The sequence below is a fragment of the Protopterus annectens genome, chromosome 11.part0 (assembly GCF_019279795.1).
Source record: "Protopterus annectens isolate FY-2018-M chromosome 11.part0, PAN1.0, whole genome shotgun sequence".
NCBI classification, from domain to species: domain Eukaryota; kingdom Metazoa; phylum Chordata; order Ceratodontiformes; family Protopteridae; genus Protopterus; species Protopterus annectens.
The window spans coordinates 18178105-18196203 of NC_056745.1; the positions used below are offsets into that span (position 1 = coordinate 18178105).

Consider the following 18099-nt stretch of genomic DNA (forward strand, 5'->3'; position numbering starts at 1 on the left):
AGGCCTCCCCTGAGATTTCAGAGGAGCCCCCTCGAAAGAGGAAATGTAAGAGGAAACATGTTGACTCCCCAGAGTCGGTCAAGTCAGATACTGACTTGGAGGATTCGGAAGGGTCCCCAAGATCTCCCTGTGAAGATGTCTCTTTCTCAGACATCCTTGAGATCCTTAAGCAGAGGGGGAACTGGTCTGCCCTTAACCCTTCTGAGGACGAGTTAGTATACTTGGATGCATTTGGTTCTCGCCCCTCCACCTCCTGGGTGTCTCCGCCTTTTGATCCATTAATGGAAGTGGTGGCTCGGAAGGCGTGGTCAGCTCCAGACACACTGGAACCAACCCCTCGCAGGCCCACTAAGTTTATCACGGCCCCCCAAGATAAACAGTTTCTAACAAAGGGTGTCCCCGTTGATGCCATGGTGGTAGCAGCTGCCACGAAAAAGGAGTTGGCTGACACTTCTGTACTTGTCCATCCCCCTAACAAAGAGTCTAGGACGATGGATAGATACGGGAAGCGGATATTTTCCTCAGCGACCTTCTCCATGCGGTCGCTGAATTATTTGTGCCACTTCACCCGTCTTCAGAGGGATCTCCTCAAGGAGCTAGCAGATACCCTGCAAGATCCATCAGCTGCGGGGGCTCAAGACAAGATTAACTCCCAGCTGGCAACTCTTAATTCTATTGTTAACTTCTCCATGCGGCTCATTTCGTATGCGGCTGATGGGGCGAGTAGAGCCGCAGGCACAGGCGTGGCTTTGAGGAGGCATGCCTAGATGCGGTTATGTAACTTTGCTGATCCCTTCAAGGCGTCTTTCACCAACACCCCTTTTGATGGTTTGGCTCTGTTTGGACCTCAAGTGAAAGATACACTCACCAAGTGTGAGCAGGAAGGCAAGACTCTCTCTGTGCCGTTGGAGTCCGTTTTTCCACTCCCTCTAGACCATACCCTAAGGGTCAGAAGAGTGGGAAGATGTGGTTCTGGAAACCCCAGGGAGCCGTGCCTGACACACGTGGCGAGTTTCCCTCCAGAGGCAGAGGAGGGAACAACAATAGATGCCGCCCGCGGGGCAGAGGGGGTCCGCAGAATCAGGGCAGCAGAGAATCCTTCTCTGACAAGCCCTTCCAGCACCCCTGAGGGGCTGCCCGGCAGTCTGCCTTCGGAGGCAGTCAGGGGAAGGTTGTCTCTGTACCCAGAAGCCTGGCGTCTCATCACTCGAGACAGTTGGGTACAGTGCATCATATCCGGAGGTTACAAAATCCTGTTTGTCCACACTCCCTTAAAATCAAACAACCCCATCCCAGATGTTCCACTCGGTCTAAGGGAACAGGCAGTACAAGAAATTTCAAGACTGCTAAAAAAATGGGCCATCCAACAAGTCCCAGCAGACCAGCAAGGATCCAGAATTTACTCAAAGTTCTTTTTGGTATCAAAGAAGACAGTGGACTTGAGACCCATTTTGGATCTCAGCAGACTAAACAAGTCTGTTAAAAGAACGAAGTTCCGGATGGTCACGCTTCAGTCCATTCTACCCTTTTTGGGTCAGGACAATTGGATGTGCTCCATAGATCTTCAGGATGCATACTACCACATCAAAATGGACAGGCGTTCCAGAAGGTTTCTCCACTTCTGGCTGGGAGCCAGTCATTACCAGTTCAGAGCCCCCTGCCCTTTGGTCTCACCACAGCCCCCAGGGTGTTCACCAAATGCATGGCAGTGGTTACCGCCCACCTGAGACGGCAAGGATTCCAGGTGTTTCCATATCTAGATGACTGGCTCCTTACTGCTACCGCCAGACATCAATTGCTAAGAGCCAGGGATTATACCATCCAAACATGTTCCAACCTAGGTATCTCAATAAATTTCGAAAAGTCTGCATTGTCGCCTTGTCAGTCCTTAACCTTTATAGGCGCAAGATTAGATACGAAAGATCTGTCTGCAAAGCTTCCAGTAGACAGAGTGGCAGACATTCGCCGACATGTGCAGGTATTATTAGGATGCAGAAAGATTCAGGCTAGATTCGTCCTAAAAACCTTAGGTCTCATGGCAGCAGCGATCATATTAGTTCCCCTGGCTCATTTTCACATGAGGATTCTCCAGTGGATGCTTTTCACCCAATGGTCCTTTCAACAACTTCCTTTGTCTCACAAGATAATAATCACACAATCATGCAAAGACCACTTGGCTTGGTGGATGGTCTCTCCATCAGTACCCCAGGGCAGACCATTTGTCCTTCCTCCTCCAGTTGCCAAGGTGACCACGGATGCCTCCCTGATCGGGTGGGATGGGGGCATTTTCAGGGCAGGACGGTCCAGGGCACCTGGCAACCCCACGAGTACAACTTGCACATAAACATCTTGGAGATGAGGGCGGTGCTTTTAGCGTTGCAAGCTATTCAGAACTCTCTACCCATTGCGACCATTGCAATTCAGACAGACAATATGTCTGTAGTGTGGTACGTCAACAAGCAGGGCGGAACCAAGTCATATCCCTTATGTCGAGAAGCACTCAGACTATGGCAGTGGGCGATCTCATCTCAACAGTTTCTGATGGCAACGCACATCCCAGGGAAGTCCAACGTCATAGCGGACAGGCTAAGCAGAGCTATTCTCATGCCTCACGAGTGGTCTCACAACCGGACAGTAGCAGACAGAATCTTCCACAAATGGGATCAGCCTTGCTGCGACCTTTTCGCAACTCGTCTCAACAGCAAGTGCGACAGTTTCTTCACTCTCTTCCTTCTTCCCGGACACTCCCCCAGAGATGCTCTGGTTCACGATTGGCCCCAGGGACTTCTGTATGCATTCACACCCTTTCCACTAATTCCCAAACTAATTCAGAAAGCTACCGTGCTGGGTTGCAGGATGATCCTCATTGCCCCCTACTGGCCTCGACAAATCTGGTTCCCATTCCTGCATCGTCACCTTCTAGAGCAGCCTTGGAATCTGGACCCAGTTCCGGACCTCCTGATCCATCAGTCGGGCAGGCTGCATCAGTCTCTTCAGTCTCTCAACCTCACTGCTTGGTTGCTCCACTTTCAACCTTAGCCAGGCTTCCCAGTATTTCCAATTCAGTGCGTGAGATTATCCTTTCCTCGCACAAACCTACAACCAGAAAGACTTATGGTAGTAAGTGGAAATGTTTCTCTTTCTGAGCTGAGGCTAGAAATATAGATCCCTTCACGGCCCCTGTCCATAACGTTCTGGACTTCTTAGCAGAACGTTTTCAAGCGGGCTCCTCGTCGGCCACCATTAGAGTTCAATTAGCGGCTATCTCTAATTTCCATACGGGCCTGTCAGAAACCAGCATCATGTCCCATAAGCTTTCTAAAGCCTTTCTGAAAGTAACAATCTTGCTCAGGCCTCTAGTGAAAGATCCCCACCTCTGTGGGACTTAAATTTGATCCTAGCTTCCTTGATACTTCCTCCCTTTGAACCGGCAGCTTCCTGTTCATTGAAATTGCTTACTTGAAAAACCCTCTTTTTGGTGGCCATTACTTCAGCGAGGAGAGTTTCTGAAGTTCAAGCCCTTTGTGTTCGTCCTCCTTATCTAGTTTTCCATAAGGATAGAGTTTCACTCAGTACTAATCCTTCGTTCCTTCCTAAGGTCCCCTCCGAGAACAATTTGAATCAATCCATCGATCTGCCAGTCTTTTTTCCAAATTATTCCAACAAAGCTGAACACAAATTACACCAGTTGGACATTCATAGGCAATTACGTTTCTATTTGCATAGGACCGAGCAAATAAGGAAATCAGACCAACTCTTCCTGTCCTATGTGGAGGGTAAGCAGGGTCGACCAATGTCTAAAGTAACCTTATCCAGGTGGTTGTCCTCTATTATTACCCTTGTTTATCAGTTGAGAAATAAAGAACTCCCTGCCAAACCTAAAGGCCACTGTCCTAGGGCTTTAGGTACATCGGTAGCCTTTCAAGCAAGACTACCAATGGAAGCCATTTGTGCGGCGGCCACATGGGCCACCCCTCATACCTTCATTTCACATTATAAATTGGATGTGGCCTCTAGGAGTAGAGCTGATTTTGGTTCCACTGTGCTCAAGAGTCTGTTCCGAAGAGCCACCCAGGACTAAGGTGCTAGGGACGCTGTCCCAACCAGCAATAATGAAGGCGAGAGAGACAACTTAACATTAAGAAGTTATGTACCTACCATAACGTTCCATGTTAGTTGTCTTCTTCTCGCCTTCTTTCTTGCGTCCCACCCTCCATCCCCCTAGCCTAGATGGACAGAGAAGAGTTCTCCTACGAGTCTTGTCACTGGCTGAGCCTTAACCGATTTATGTCCTCTACCTTTTTCTTTAGCCCTATAGCCGAAGTCTTGCTATTGGGACGGTTGTCCTCTTGTATTGTGATGGTGTTAGGTCTTCCAAACGAGATCTGGGGATCTAGCGCCAGGCATTGTGGGATATAGGGAGGCCTCGAGCCAGTAAGTAGCTCTCGAGCTTTAGAAAATGGCCGAGTCGGAGCTGAGGGTCGGCTCCGAACCCAACCAGCAAGAAAGAAGGTGAGAAGAAGACAACTAACATGGAACGTTATGGTAGGTACATAACTTCTTATTTTGCTTCCTGCTTTGATTTGCAAATATGCATATGTATACACACACATACACACACACACACACACACACACACACACACACACACACACACACACACACACACACACACACACACACACACAATCAGTATTTCTTTAACAAAAGATTGCTTAGTTTATCAAACTAACATTTCAAGGTAATAAAGTGTTAATTGTGTTATACTCATCTAAAGTAGTTTAATTCGGTTGGTCTTCAACCTGTGGAATACGGATTTGTATTGGATCCGACCCGGCAAATATTACTAGCATCAGCTCCGAGCTCCAGACTGCTCCCTGTAACCATAATACACCTCCACTGCCTTCCATCCCCAGATCTCATTTGCCACGATTTGTTACATATCGTGTCTTCAGAGCTCCAGCTAGCAGTGGGTGATTTCTTACTGTAAGTCTTAACTTGGCTATAAGAAATAGAATTTTTTTAAGTGTGTACCTACCCTTTCTACCCACCCATCACTTTGGCGTCAAGTGTAGGTTTGTTTAGTTAGTTAGAGTAGTTAGCCTGTGATGCCCCTCCCCCCCTTTAGTGTTGTCTGTAGTCTAGTGTGGTGAGTTGGTGTGTGTCTGTTAGTCTAAAGAAAGAAAGTTTTTGCCTGTCTTTTTTAAGGCTTCTTTCTTGTCCTGTAGGATGGCTGAAAAGCTTGTCTTTAAGCGCTGCACAGCAGATGGCCACACTGTGTGTGGTGTGCTTAGGTGTGGCCCACCATAGTGTGGATTGCTCCATTTGTGCAGGGTTCAATCCCCGAGCATTAAAAGATAGGAAGGCCAAGTTGGCCCTCAAAGGTCTTCTACCTGCTACTGGTCCTCCTTCCTCATCTTCGGCTTCAGTCACAGCGGCTGCTGTGACTGCCTCTCCCGCTTCTCTTCCCCAGGCCTCTTCTCCCTCCCTGGCTGGGACTCAAACTCCTGCATCTAAGCCTGTGGTAGCGGAGCAGAGGAGAGGTAGAAAACGGGAGAGAGAGTCGAAGACGAAGGAAAAAATGAAGAGGTCCCTGGATCTCGCTTCTCTGAGCAAGTCAGCAAGGATCCGTGACTCCCCTCAGCTACGGTCTCCGAGGTTCTCCTCGGAGCCGGAGGAGGCACGTCCAGTCTCCTGGGCCTCGGTTCCCCGACCCACCAGGTCGGAGTCCGTGGCCTCGTCACGGTAGACCCACTCTTTATCGGACATGGATCCGGTAGACCCACTCTTTATCGGACATGGATCCGGATAAGATGATGAGGCTCTTTATCCATACACAGATCCAGATGGAGGTCTTGCCAGCCCCCCTCCCTCTGGAGGGTGGAGCTTGCTTCCTTTTTTTCCAACCCATTTCTCCTTCCCCGATCCGACCTTTGGCTTCAGAGTTCTCCAATCCGAGGTTGGCCTTGGTCAGCGGGTTGACGCCGGCGGTCCTTGTTTCCTCGATGCCGACAGCTGCCTGGAGCATCTCGGATCTGACCAGTTCGGATCTGAACTGCTCTCAGAGCCTGGGTGTCAGATACAAGAGAGTAGAACCTTTTCCATCGGCTCCAACGTTGTTGGGCCAGGTTTCCTTTCTCAGACTCCGTCCAATTCGGGTCCAGCTTCCATTCTCGCGTCGGACCTGGGGAGACCCGGACTCCTTATTAGCTTCCCAGGAGGTCCGCTCTTCTTTGGCATTCACTGTGGTAGAAAGGGTCCTCTCCATCGGCTCGAGACCCCTGACGTCCCCTTGGACTCCGCCCAGACCCCCTCAGCTCTGTCTACGGTCCCCATTGTCTTACCAGAGGGACAGCCCATGCCCGAAGAGCCCCAGACAGTAACCCTGGAGGAACAGATGGCTTGCAAGAGCTCCCCTGAGAGCCCCACTGGAGATGTGCCTCGCAAGCATACGTGCAAGAGAAGGTACTTGGACTCCCCCGAGTCCCTAACTGAGGACACAGATTTGGATGATGGGGAGGGGTTCCCAAGATCACCTCCCGAGGATGTCTCCTTTGGAGACGTCATGGAGATCCTGCGCCAACGAGGAGGTTGGTCTGCCCCCAAGCCCTCTGATGAGTCTGTGTTCCTGGAGGCTTTCGGCACGAGCCCGTCTACTTCCTGGGTGTCCCCTCCCATGGATCCTTTAGTGGATTTGATCACCTTGCAGGCGTGGAAGGAACCAGATACCATTGAGCCGATCCCCAAGTGCCCCAATAAGGTTTTAAGTCCCCCCCATTGACAGGCCTTCCTGGAACAAGGGCTCCCCAGTGGATGCCATGGTAGTAGCAGCAGCCACGAAGAGGGAACTATCTCAGGAAAGTTCCTCAGTCCACCATCCTGACCGAGAGTCACGGATGATGGACCACCTAGGGAAGCGGGTGTATGCTTCAGCTACCTTTTTGATCAGGGCACTGAATTACTTGGCCCATGTCACTAGACTCCAATGCAACCTAGTAAATGAGCTGGAGGTGTCTCTACCCAAGTCCATGTTGCAGGAGGACAAGGCTTTTTCTCCATGAAAATGGGCACTCTGAAAGCGGTATCAAATACCTCCATGCGACTCCTCTCCCATGCTACGGAAGGAGCGGCTAGGACGGCTGGGTCTGGCATGTCCATGAGGCGTAACGCCTGGCTCAGGTTGTGCCAGTTTACTGAACCCTTTAAGGCGTCCTTTGCCAATGCCCCTTAATGACGGCTCGACACTTTTCGGTAAGACCGTCAAGGAGACACTAGTCCAGAATGAGAAGGACGGGAAGACACTGTCTGCCATCGGGATCCGCTTCTCTAACCTTCAAAGGACCTTTTCCTGGAACCAGAGAGGGCAAAAAAAGATGTGGTTATGGAAGTCCCAGTATTCCCGGGAAACTCAGGGGTCTTCTTCCCTTAGAGGCAGAGGGGGACAGAATGGACGCCGGCCCAGAGGCTGAGGGGGTCCTTGAAACTTCGAGTCTCGAGAAACATTCTCGGACAGACCCGGGCAGCAACCTTGAGGGGTTGCCTGACTGCTCTACTCTGGAGGCAGTCTGGGGACGATTGTCCTTGCACCCAAGTGGCATGAGAGTCAATAACAATGGACCGCTGGGTGCTTCAAATCATATCCTGAGGATATTCTATCCCCTTAATGGGTTGCCCCATATCTCCCAAACACCTCCCGGACATTCCACCCACGCAAAGGGAGGCAGAAGCACAGGAAATTTCCAAGCTGCTAGCAAAATGAGCCATTGAAACCATCCCCCCGATCAGTCTGGATTGGGCTTCTACTCCAGGTTCTTTTTGGTGCCAAAGAAAATGGGGGACTTGAGGCCCATTCAGGACCTCTCTACCCTGAACCTGTCAGTTGCCAAAGATAAGTTCCGGATGGTCACAATACGTACCTGCAAGAGAGCGACTGGATGTGCTTGTTAGATCTCCAGGATACTTACTATCACATAAAAATGCACAGAAGCTCCAGGAGGTTCCTCTGCTTCTGGCTAGGGGCCAATCATTATCAATTTTGAGCCCTATCCTTTGGTCTCACCACTGCCCCCAGCGTGTTTCCCAAAGTGATGGTGGTTGTAGCAGCTCACCTGAGGCTTCAGGGGATTTAAGTCTGTCTGTACCTGGCTGATTGACTCCTCACTGCTCTCACCAAGCATCTACTTTCCCAAACCAGGGACTTTCTGACACTTGCCATGAGTTTGGATATCACGATCAACACATCCAAACCTCTACTAGAGCCTATAAAGGTAATAGACTACATTGGTGCCAGGATAGACACACTCCAGTGCAAAGTGTTCCTGACCTCGGAGAGAGTTCAAAACCTCAGGATGCATGTCTCTCTGATTTACTGTTCTCACCTCCCGATGGCTGAATCAGTGTTGAGGGCTCTAGGCTCGATGGCGGCGACCATAACTCTTCTTCCGTGTGCTCGGCTACACATGCGGATTCTTCAGTGGACTCTAGCAGTTCAGTGGCCCCTGTTGGTAGAGAACTCAGCACAGCTCCTCGTGGTATCCAGCAGAGTTCCTAGAGCAGCAGAGAACAGAAAAAGCATCTTTCCAGATTTTAAGTATTTTTTCTTGCATTTTTCGACCATTTGTGTTATTCGATGACTGTTTCTGTCTATTTTATAGTGGTATTACCTGTTTTCCTGTTTTTATAAGCTTTAATTGTTGGTTGCACTTCTTAGTTTGTTTGCTTAAAAGTTAAACTACAGGCTAATACACTCAAGTGTACTAGCTTTTGATAGCATTTAATCGAAAAGCAAAGCATTTATTGTGTTTTCTGTTCTGTCTGTGAAAAAAATTTGAAAAAAAAAACAAAAAAATATTCTTGTTCTCCTAGCTTTCCTGGCTAGTTGTTCTAGTGATCAGGTTTTGCTGATCCCTGGGCTTTGTCTTGGTTCCTGTACTTCTCCATTTTCTTTGTTTGGTCAGGGGGAAGTTTCTTTACTCACTGGTGGGAGTGGGGAGTACTGAGCTGCCTGTTTGTCCTCAGAGGAGTGGTTTAAGACAGTAACTTGTAATTCATTGGCCATTTTGGGTCATTTCCTACCTTTTCCAGCCCCCTGCTATAAAGCACGCTTTGGCGGGCTTTTCTGGCTGTAGAGAACTCAGCACAGCTCCTCGTGGTATCCAGCAGAGTTCCTAGAGCAGCAGAGAACAGAAAAAGCATCTTTCCAGATTTTAAGTATTTTTTCTTGCATTTTTCGACCATTTGTGTTATTCGACGACTGTTTATGTCTATTTTATAGTGGTATTACCTGTTTTTCCTGTTTTTATAAGCTTTAGTTGTTGGTTGTACTTCTTAGTTTAAGTTTGCTTAAAAGTTAAACTACAGGCTAATACACTCAAGTGTACTAGCTTTTGATAGCATTTAATCGAAAAGCAAAGCATTTATTGTGTTTTCTGTTCTGTCTGTGAAAAAAATTTGGAAAAAAACAAAAAAATATTCTTGTTCTCCTAACTTTCCTGGCTAGTTGTTCCAGTGATCAGGTTTTGCTGATCCCTGGGCTTTGTCTTGGTTCCTGTACTTCTCCATTTTCTTTGTTTGGTCAGGGGGAAGTTTCTTTACTCACCAGTGGGAGTGGGGAGTACTGAGCTGCCTGTTTGTCCTCAGAGGAGTGGTTTAAGACAGTAACTTGTAATTCATTGGCCATTTTGGGTCATTTCCTGCCTTTTCCAGCCCCCTGCTATAAAGCACGATTTAGCGTGCTTTAGCGCGGAGTGGCCACTAGAGCAGCATCGGGCAGCGCCGGTTTAACAAGGTTAAACTTTTTCTGGCTCCATTCTGTTCTTCATTTTTTCCCTTAGAACTGCTCTACTAGTAACCTAAACAGTATATCCCTTAACTAAAAAGCGCAGCACTTGTTCCTAAAAGTTTTTTCTAAAACACTTGTCTTAAAAGCATCTTCCTTGCAGGTAAAGCACTCCTATATTATACAAAGTCCCTCACTTGCGAAACCCCCCCAGGAGTACCCACTTCCTTACTAAGTCCTCTCTTATTCAGTCTCATACCTAACTTCTTAAATTTCTAGCATGTCGAAGGGCTAGATGCTGGCGTTCTCTCCTGCCCAGTTGGTGAATCTGGGAATATTGAGGCAATGTTACAGTTGCCTCATGTACACAGACAACCCTCTCCTCCTCCCACATAACACAAATACTTGCGAGAGATGCAGCTATTTAGCCAAACTGGAGGCTGAGCTCTCTCAACTCAGGACTGGCAAGACCAGACAAGAGGAGAAGGCAACTACACACACCACAAAACCAGCCTCACATAATGCTACCACACCACTGAATCAAACACATAAACACACAAAGACTTACTCGGAGGCTCTGAGTAAAAATTTACATAAACAGCAGAGGCCTCCAAAGCAGACACCCAAGCAACTGCTACCTCAAGACACCCCACAGAATTAGTCCAAAATGATACAAAAATCACTGAACCCACAGACATTGCCAACATACTGGCAGAGACAGGTTCAGTGCAAACTTCACCCCCCTCTCCCCCCCTAAAGGAGAGATAACTATTCCAGCGGAGTGTAGCCTCCCAGACATCTCAAATGCGCAGGTGAAAGCTGCTCTCTCTAAAGCTAAAAACACAGCATCAATGGGACCGGATGGTGTCCCCGGCTGTGTGCTACACGAGCTCAATGAGGAACTAAACCCGCACATAAGGCAGCTGTTTAATCTCAGCCTTATCACAGGATACGTGCCCAAGGAGTGGCGTATGGCAACTGTGGTCCCACTCCACAAAGGCGGTGCCTCTACGGACCCTGGTAATTACCGCCCCATAAGCTTAACAAGTCTAGTCTGCAAAGCTATGGAGAGGATCATAATGGAGCTCATAAACAAAGATATAGGGGACTTGCAGACATTGGACCTGTCCAAGTTTGGCTTTGTCAAGGGCAGATCATGCCTTTTGAACTTGGTTGACTTCTTCGAAACAGTCACCAAGGCCATTGATGAGGGAAAGGCAGTCCATACAGCCTACCTTGACCTTGCAAAGGCTTTCGACACAATACCCCACTCGGGTATTGTAGAAAAATTTACCAACTTAAATGTAAACCCATATGTCACAAGATGGGTTGCAAACTGGCTTAAGGACAGAACCCACAGGGTTAGAGTAGCTGGCGCTATGTCAGACTCCAAGCCGGTCACAAGTGGTGTCCCACAGGGCTCTGTCCTTGGCCCCCTATTGTTCGGCATCTACTTCTCAGAAGTACAGGCCAACATGGGAGGACTTTGGCTGACAAAGTTTGCAGATGACTGCAAACTGGGCGCCATAGTGGAAAGTGCATCAGACACGGATATCCTTCAGAGGGGACTCACGGAAACTGATAGCTGGTGCCAGAGCCATGGCCTGAAGTTAAACGCCAAAAAATGTATAGTCATACCCTTCGGGAAAAACAAGGTAACCTCAAGCTACCATATAGGTGGCAATCCTCTAAGCACAGAAGAGGTTATCAGGGACCTGGGGACCCAGGTTGACAGTGGCCTTTCTTTTGACACTCACGTTGCTAAAGTGGTTAGAAAGACCTTCTACATTGCCCACCTGATCATGAAGGGATTCACATCCAGATCTAGTGAGGTCATTGTTCCCCTGTACTCTTCACTTATCAGACCAATGATCGAGTACAATGCCCCATTCGGGATGTATCTCACCCGATATCTCCAGCAATTGGAGAGACCCCAAAAGTCCCTCACCAAAAGGATAAAGGGACTCCAAAATCTGTCATATGCTGCCAGATTGAAGAAACTCCAGCTCTATTCAGTCGCATACCGTCTGCTCAGAGGTGACATGTGCCTGACATACAAGGCCATGTCCAACCAGGAATTAATGGACATGCCCCATCTCAAAAAATCCATATCCACCAGAACCACTAGAGCAAGCGACTTAAATCTTGGCACGGATATAAATAGGACGTGCTGGAGGGATAGATTTATCACTCAGAGACTCCCTATGCTGTGGAATAGAATCCCGGTCCATGTGAGGCAGAGCACCTCGCTGGCTCTGTTCAAGACCCCGGGAATCATCTCTGTGTCACTGCTGGACAGAGGCACAACAAACTAATGGGCACAGTATTTTTTTTTCATATAAGGGGTGGTGTAAGCCACAAAACTCTGGGCTAGGCTTATAATTGCCTTAGGGCAGATAGTCTAGTATAAACCTATGAACTAACCTATCCTATCCACCTAACTCGAGTGTGTCGGTCGTCCCTCATATGGTGGATGAGCTCTCCATTTTGGAGGGATGACCCTTTGTTCCACGCCCGGCCCAAACTACACTGACCATGGATGCCTCCCAACTCGGGTGGGGGGCATTGTTCGGGCAGGACAGTCCAAGGCCTGTGATCCCCCATAGAGACCAGTTTGCACATCAGTGTCCTAGACATGAGGGCAGTCCTTCTAGCGTTGCAGGCCCTTCATGTCTTTCTTCCTCTGGGGATGGTTGCCATTCAGACAACATGTCAGTATGGTATATCAACAAACAGGGAGGGACCACATCTTACCCCCTTTGTCGCGAGGCCATGAGAGTGTGGGAATGGGCAATCTCCACCGGTCACTTTTTCATTGCAATGCACATTCCGGGACGGTCTAACATTCTAGCGGACAGGCTAAGTTTTGTACCATTCTGATGCCTTACGAGTGGTTTCTGAATCTGTCAGTAGCAGAACAGATCTTCAGTGAGTGGGATCAACCTTGCTGCTATCTCTTCGCATCTCCTTCCAACGCGAAGTGCAGCAGGTTTTTCGCTCTGAACCCCCTGCCGGGGGAGTCCCCTAGAGATTCTCTAGTTCATGCTTGGCCTCCCGGTCTTCTGTATGCTTACCTGCCATTTCCTCTCATTCCAAGGTTTCTGCAGAAAGCTTGTCGACTGGGGAGCAAGGTGATCCTCATTGCCCCATTCTGGCCTCGCCTGGTATGGTTTCCCTTCCTTTAGTCTCACCTTCTGGCTCCACCTTGGATCCTAGATCCCATTCGGGATCTGATCTCACACTCATCGGGGGTGCCTCATCCCAGTCTGGACAGCCTGAAGCTCAGGGCTTGGCTGCTCCAGTTCCCATGATTGCTAGGACTCCTGGACTTTCCTCCTCGGGTCTATTTTGGTAGCTGCTCATAAGTCTTCAACCAGAAAGGTTTATCGCAGCAAGTGGAAACATTTTTCTTTCTGAGCCTCTCAGAGGAGTTTAGATCCTTTCACGGTTCCTATTTCCACTATTCTTGATTTCCTAGCTGATATTTTCCAGCATGGAGCTAGTTCTTCTACTGTCAAGGTTCAGTTGGCTGACATTTCTCATTTTCATGTAGGCGAGAATTCTGCATCCTTGGCATCTTCTATACTGTGTAAAGCCTTTATCAAAGGTACCTTTTTGCTACGCCCCCCGGTCAAAGATCCTGTCCCCCTGTGGGACCTTGCTATGGTTCTCCAAGCACTGATCACTCCACCTTTCGAGCCTGCCGCAACTGCATATCTAAAATTTCTATCATGGAAAATAGCTTTTTCTGGTCACTATTACCTCTGCTAGAAGGGTTTCAGAATTACAGGCCTTGTCCATCAAATTTCCATACATGATTTTTCATAAAGACAGAGTTTCCATTCGAACCAACCCAGCTTTTCTTCCTAAGGTGGTGTCACCAGTCAGTATCAGTCAGACCATAAATTTGCATGTGTTCTTTCCCAGTTTTACCAGCAGGATGGAATACAAGCTACACATGTTGGATGTTCATAGACAGTTACAATTCTATTTACACAGGACAAAAAATCTTCGTAAATCTGATCAATTGTTTGTTTCGTTCTCTAGACCCTTTTTGGACAAACCTATTTCCAAGGTCACTATACCTAGATGGATTTCTTCAGGCATCCTGCAGGTCTATAAGGACAAAGGCATGTCTCCTCCAGGTCAGGTTAAAGCTCATTCCACTAGGTCCATGGCCACGTCTGCAGCTTTTTGGTCTAGAGTGTCTTTGGATGCCATTTGCTCTACAGCTACTTGGTCCTCATCTCATACGTTTATTTCTCATTACAAATTGGATTTGACTTCTAGAAGGAGTGCATCCTTTGGCTTTGCGGTGCTCTGGAATATCCTTCCATGAGGGTCTCCCAGGAGTTTAGTAGCTGGGGACTCTATCCCACAGGTTGAAGACCAAATGAAGTAAACTACTTCAGATAAATATGTTATGTACTCACCATAACGTTCCATCTGAGTAGTTGTACTTTATTTGTCTTCAACCATCCCTCCCTCATTCCCCCAGACCTTGACGCATGTTCAGCCTACGGGCTGCAGTATAGGTCAAAAGTATGTTATTAGATCAGGTTCTAAGAATAAGTTCAGCAACCCTGATCTGGGGATGGAAGGCAGTGGAGGTGTATTGTGGGTAAGGGGGGGAGTCTGGAGCTCAGAGCTGATGCTAGTAATATTTGCCGGCTCGGATCCGATACGGATCTGTATCCCACAGGTTGAAGACAAATGAAGTACAACTACTCAGATGGAACGTTATGGTGAGTATAACTTCTTTTTAACTTTATTTTAATCTTATTTTTTATTGTGCATCAGCTACAGTTGGACTTGTATTTTTAGGAAATAATGATTACTTTTGTTGGCAAATAAAATGATTAAAAAGGTTTGATTGCACATATATGATATTTCATATAATCACCCAGATGATTTTGTTCAAGATTATAATAATAAAGGAGGATAAAGAGAAACCAACATTAGTGTATATGTGTGTGTTTTATGTATTTGATATGTAAAGCTTGTTGTTCAGCTTATTTGGCTCTGTTGAGGGGTCATGTAAACTAACTTCTGAGCCTAGAAAACATGCACTGATCATTGGATCATTGTGGTTGGGAATGCTAGAATTGCTTAGAGTCCCCCAAGGCTAAGTGAGAGTGTAGTTGAAGTTAGTCTGTGAGTGGTAGGTGGAGAATGAAGTAGTTGAAAGAGTGGGGTAGATTTTGGTGCTCAAGCTGATTGTGGAGCTTTGTAATTGGATAGTGAAAGGAAGGCTGAGCGATAGGGTTGCATATGGTACGTTGTACTAGGGTAGAGGAAGGAGCAGGGGTAAGATGGTAAGTTGGAGAAGCTTTGTGGGTGTTGAGGGTTGGTAGGGAGTTCTCAAAGTAAGTGCCAGGAGTCTGTGAGGTATGTACTTTGAACTTTAAGTACTTATTGACTGACTGGGTACTACACACACACACACACACACACACACACACACACACACACACACACACACACACACACACGCACACACTCTCTCATATGCATTTCCATACAAGCTCACATTCAGACCGATACTCAGACCCTTAACATGACTACTGAACTAGTGCAAACCTTGCACATGCTCAGTACATTTATATGCATTTGCTGTCTAGCTACGGTGGCTGACTAGGTTCAGTATACACACTGATCTTTGATGAGTCCCAGAAAAGTCCAGTTGCCATTCAAAAAGAACATTTTTCAGATGGTTCTTTAAAATATTTTTATAATATATATTCTAAAAAATGTAATTGATATATTACTGTTTCAGACATCTTATTGCAAAAAGAAGCATGAATATTTTTAGATTTGCTACTTTTCATAATGGTCTTAACAGAGAATTATTAATGAAATATTTATTGGGATTTATTGTATTATTTAATGCTTGAGGAACCTTTTGATTGGCAGAAGAAATTATAAAAAAAGTAAATTGGATGCAATTGTTAGAATCATTGATGACTAGTATCAAAACACTAGATCACTTTTGTTTAAAATAAAGTTGTTTAGCTTCGTTTGAGACCAGAAAGTGATTTTTGCTGTTTTTCAGTTTTAATTTTGATCCATTTGGGTGGAAAGTGTCATTATGTAAGTTGGTTTAAGATATTTTTACCAATCACATTACTAGCCCCAGTATGAGTAATGATATGTGGAATTCCTATACAACCTTTGAATTTTGCATCTGGTATAGGTGCAAATGCTGGTATGGGTTCTAGTAAAGGTGAAGGAGCGGGTTAATCACTCCAAATACATGATGCAAGACATGTTGGAAGATTTAAGAAGAAATGTAGAAAAAGAGTTCAAACATTCTACCAGTATGACTTTATTACAGCAATGTATGCTGCATGGTATTTCACCGAGAGGTTTACAAATGATTGTGAAACCAACATTTTCTTTTGGCTCATACTGTCCAAGTTTAAGGAAACATTGGGATACTGTTTATTTGAACTGTCCCCAGAATTTTTGAAAATCTTGGTTGACTATGATTAGCAACAAGTAGAGCATTTAACTACAAAAATTTACAGCATATTGGATGTTTTTCAAAATAACGCCATTGCCTCCAAAGGCAATAAACAGTATGTAGAGGAATTGGACAAGTTGTTCTCTTGAATGCAAGCTTTGGAAGAAGAGAGAATGCTGTAAAGCCAGCTCACAGACTATCACTACCAACTAGCCAAGAGCGTACAACTTTGTACCCCCTTGCTTGTTTAGGTACCACATCACAGTATTGTTGTCTGTGACCAATTGAAGAGGACCCTGAGTTCTTAAGTGGTGAAGAACTTTTAAGGCATGAATCAGTGCCAAAATATCTTTTACTATTATGTGCTTTGGCATGTCCTGAGAACCCCAGAAGTCTTGTACTTGAACTTCAGTGGACACTCCCATGCAAAATCTGAAGAATCCATCTGGACAAATTGGACTGGGGTCTGAAGAGAGAAAGGGAGTCCTGAATTCAGATAGTTGATGCCTCCTCCACTTTAGTGGCTTAAACGATTTTTGGGCTGGATATGTTTCTTCCTGGCCTAAACTATGAAGGAGCAATCAGAGGGGAGACCTAGATAAGCACTCATCAATCCAAATAGAGAGGAGTGTTCAACTGAAGTAAGTGACGTCCCTCTAGGCTCGACAAAAGAAAGAACGGCAATTAAAATCAACATACAGTTTTCGTCTGACATTGTGAACAAGTGAATAACTCCCATAAAGTTATCATTGATGCCACTTTAGTTGCTCCCTTGCAGAGGATTTTTTGTTCCATTTTAAAGAACCATTCCCTATTCCACCTAAAAGGAAACAGTCACCCGGAAAGGAAGAAGAGCAAAACGACATAGAAGCAGGTACTGTGCAATGTAACATTGTGATGTTCATCGTGTTTCACTGTTGCAGTCATGACTGTAGGGTTCTCCCCTGCCGGCAGGCAGTCCTCGGTCGGCCAGAATCCCAAAGTCTGGGTCTGGCGTCGGCTGCTCAGCCATGCTCCCTGACGTCAGAGTGCCAGGAGTACAAAGCTGGCAGCCGACGCCATGTTCTCCAGTCTTTCTTGCCGTGCGGTGATAGCAGTTCGCAAGTGCTGGTCGGCTGACTCCTGACAATTTTTTGTAATGTACTTCAGTCCGAAGACGTTCTTCTCCTACTCAAAGCCAAGTACCCCGTTGGGGAAACTTTTTTCTTGCTCCAGTCCGATGTCAGAAAAAGTTAATAATTGTATTTCATGTGGGAAGCAAATACCTCATAAGGATTTTCATTCTTACTGTATTCCTTGCTTAGGCCCTGACCACGATGTAGCTAGTTGTCGGTTTTGTGCTAGATTTAATCAACGTATGATTAAATGAAGGTACGATTTTGCATTTCATTACTTTGGTAGGCGTTTTAATTACAAAATGTTGTCGGACACGCTTCCAACTACCGGAGTTCACAAACGACGCAAGGATAAAGACAGGCCTCCGAGGTCCAAAACAGACGATATTGTACAAGCAGAGCCAGCTTCAGGTTCGGCCGTCATCAGTGAGGCGCTTTTGCAGCCCCTGTCGTCGGCCATTTCGGAACTGATGGCCGAAACGGACTCCCACGAGGAGCCAACTAGGCCTTTGAATATTTCAGTTGCAGGACCTTCGGACAATGCTCCTTCGGGTGGGTCCGGAGCCGCTGTGCAGGTACCGGCTTCCGAGGGGGTTTTCAGGCCTACACAGCTTCTGATAAAGGCAAAGCCAAAGGCAAAGACACCTTCCAAATCAAAGACTACAGCTCAGGCCTCTTCTGATCCGGGACCCAAGTCTCAGAAACAGTTACTTAAGATGGCGGAGGACTTACTTACTATGATT

The 18099-nt window shown here is 46.7% G+C and overlaps 1 protein-coding gene across 1 annotated transcript in view; it reads left to right on the forward strand.

Annotated features, from left to right (window-relative positions):
- Positions 1-18099, forward strand: part of LOC122815974 (zinc finger protein 431-like) — a 237566-nt gene that overhangs the window by 47493 nt on the left and 171974 nt on the right. The window lies entirely within an intron of this gene.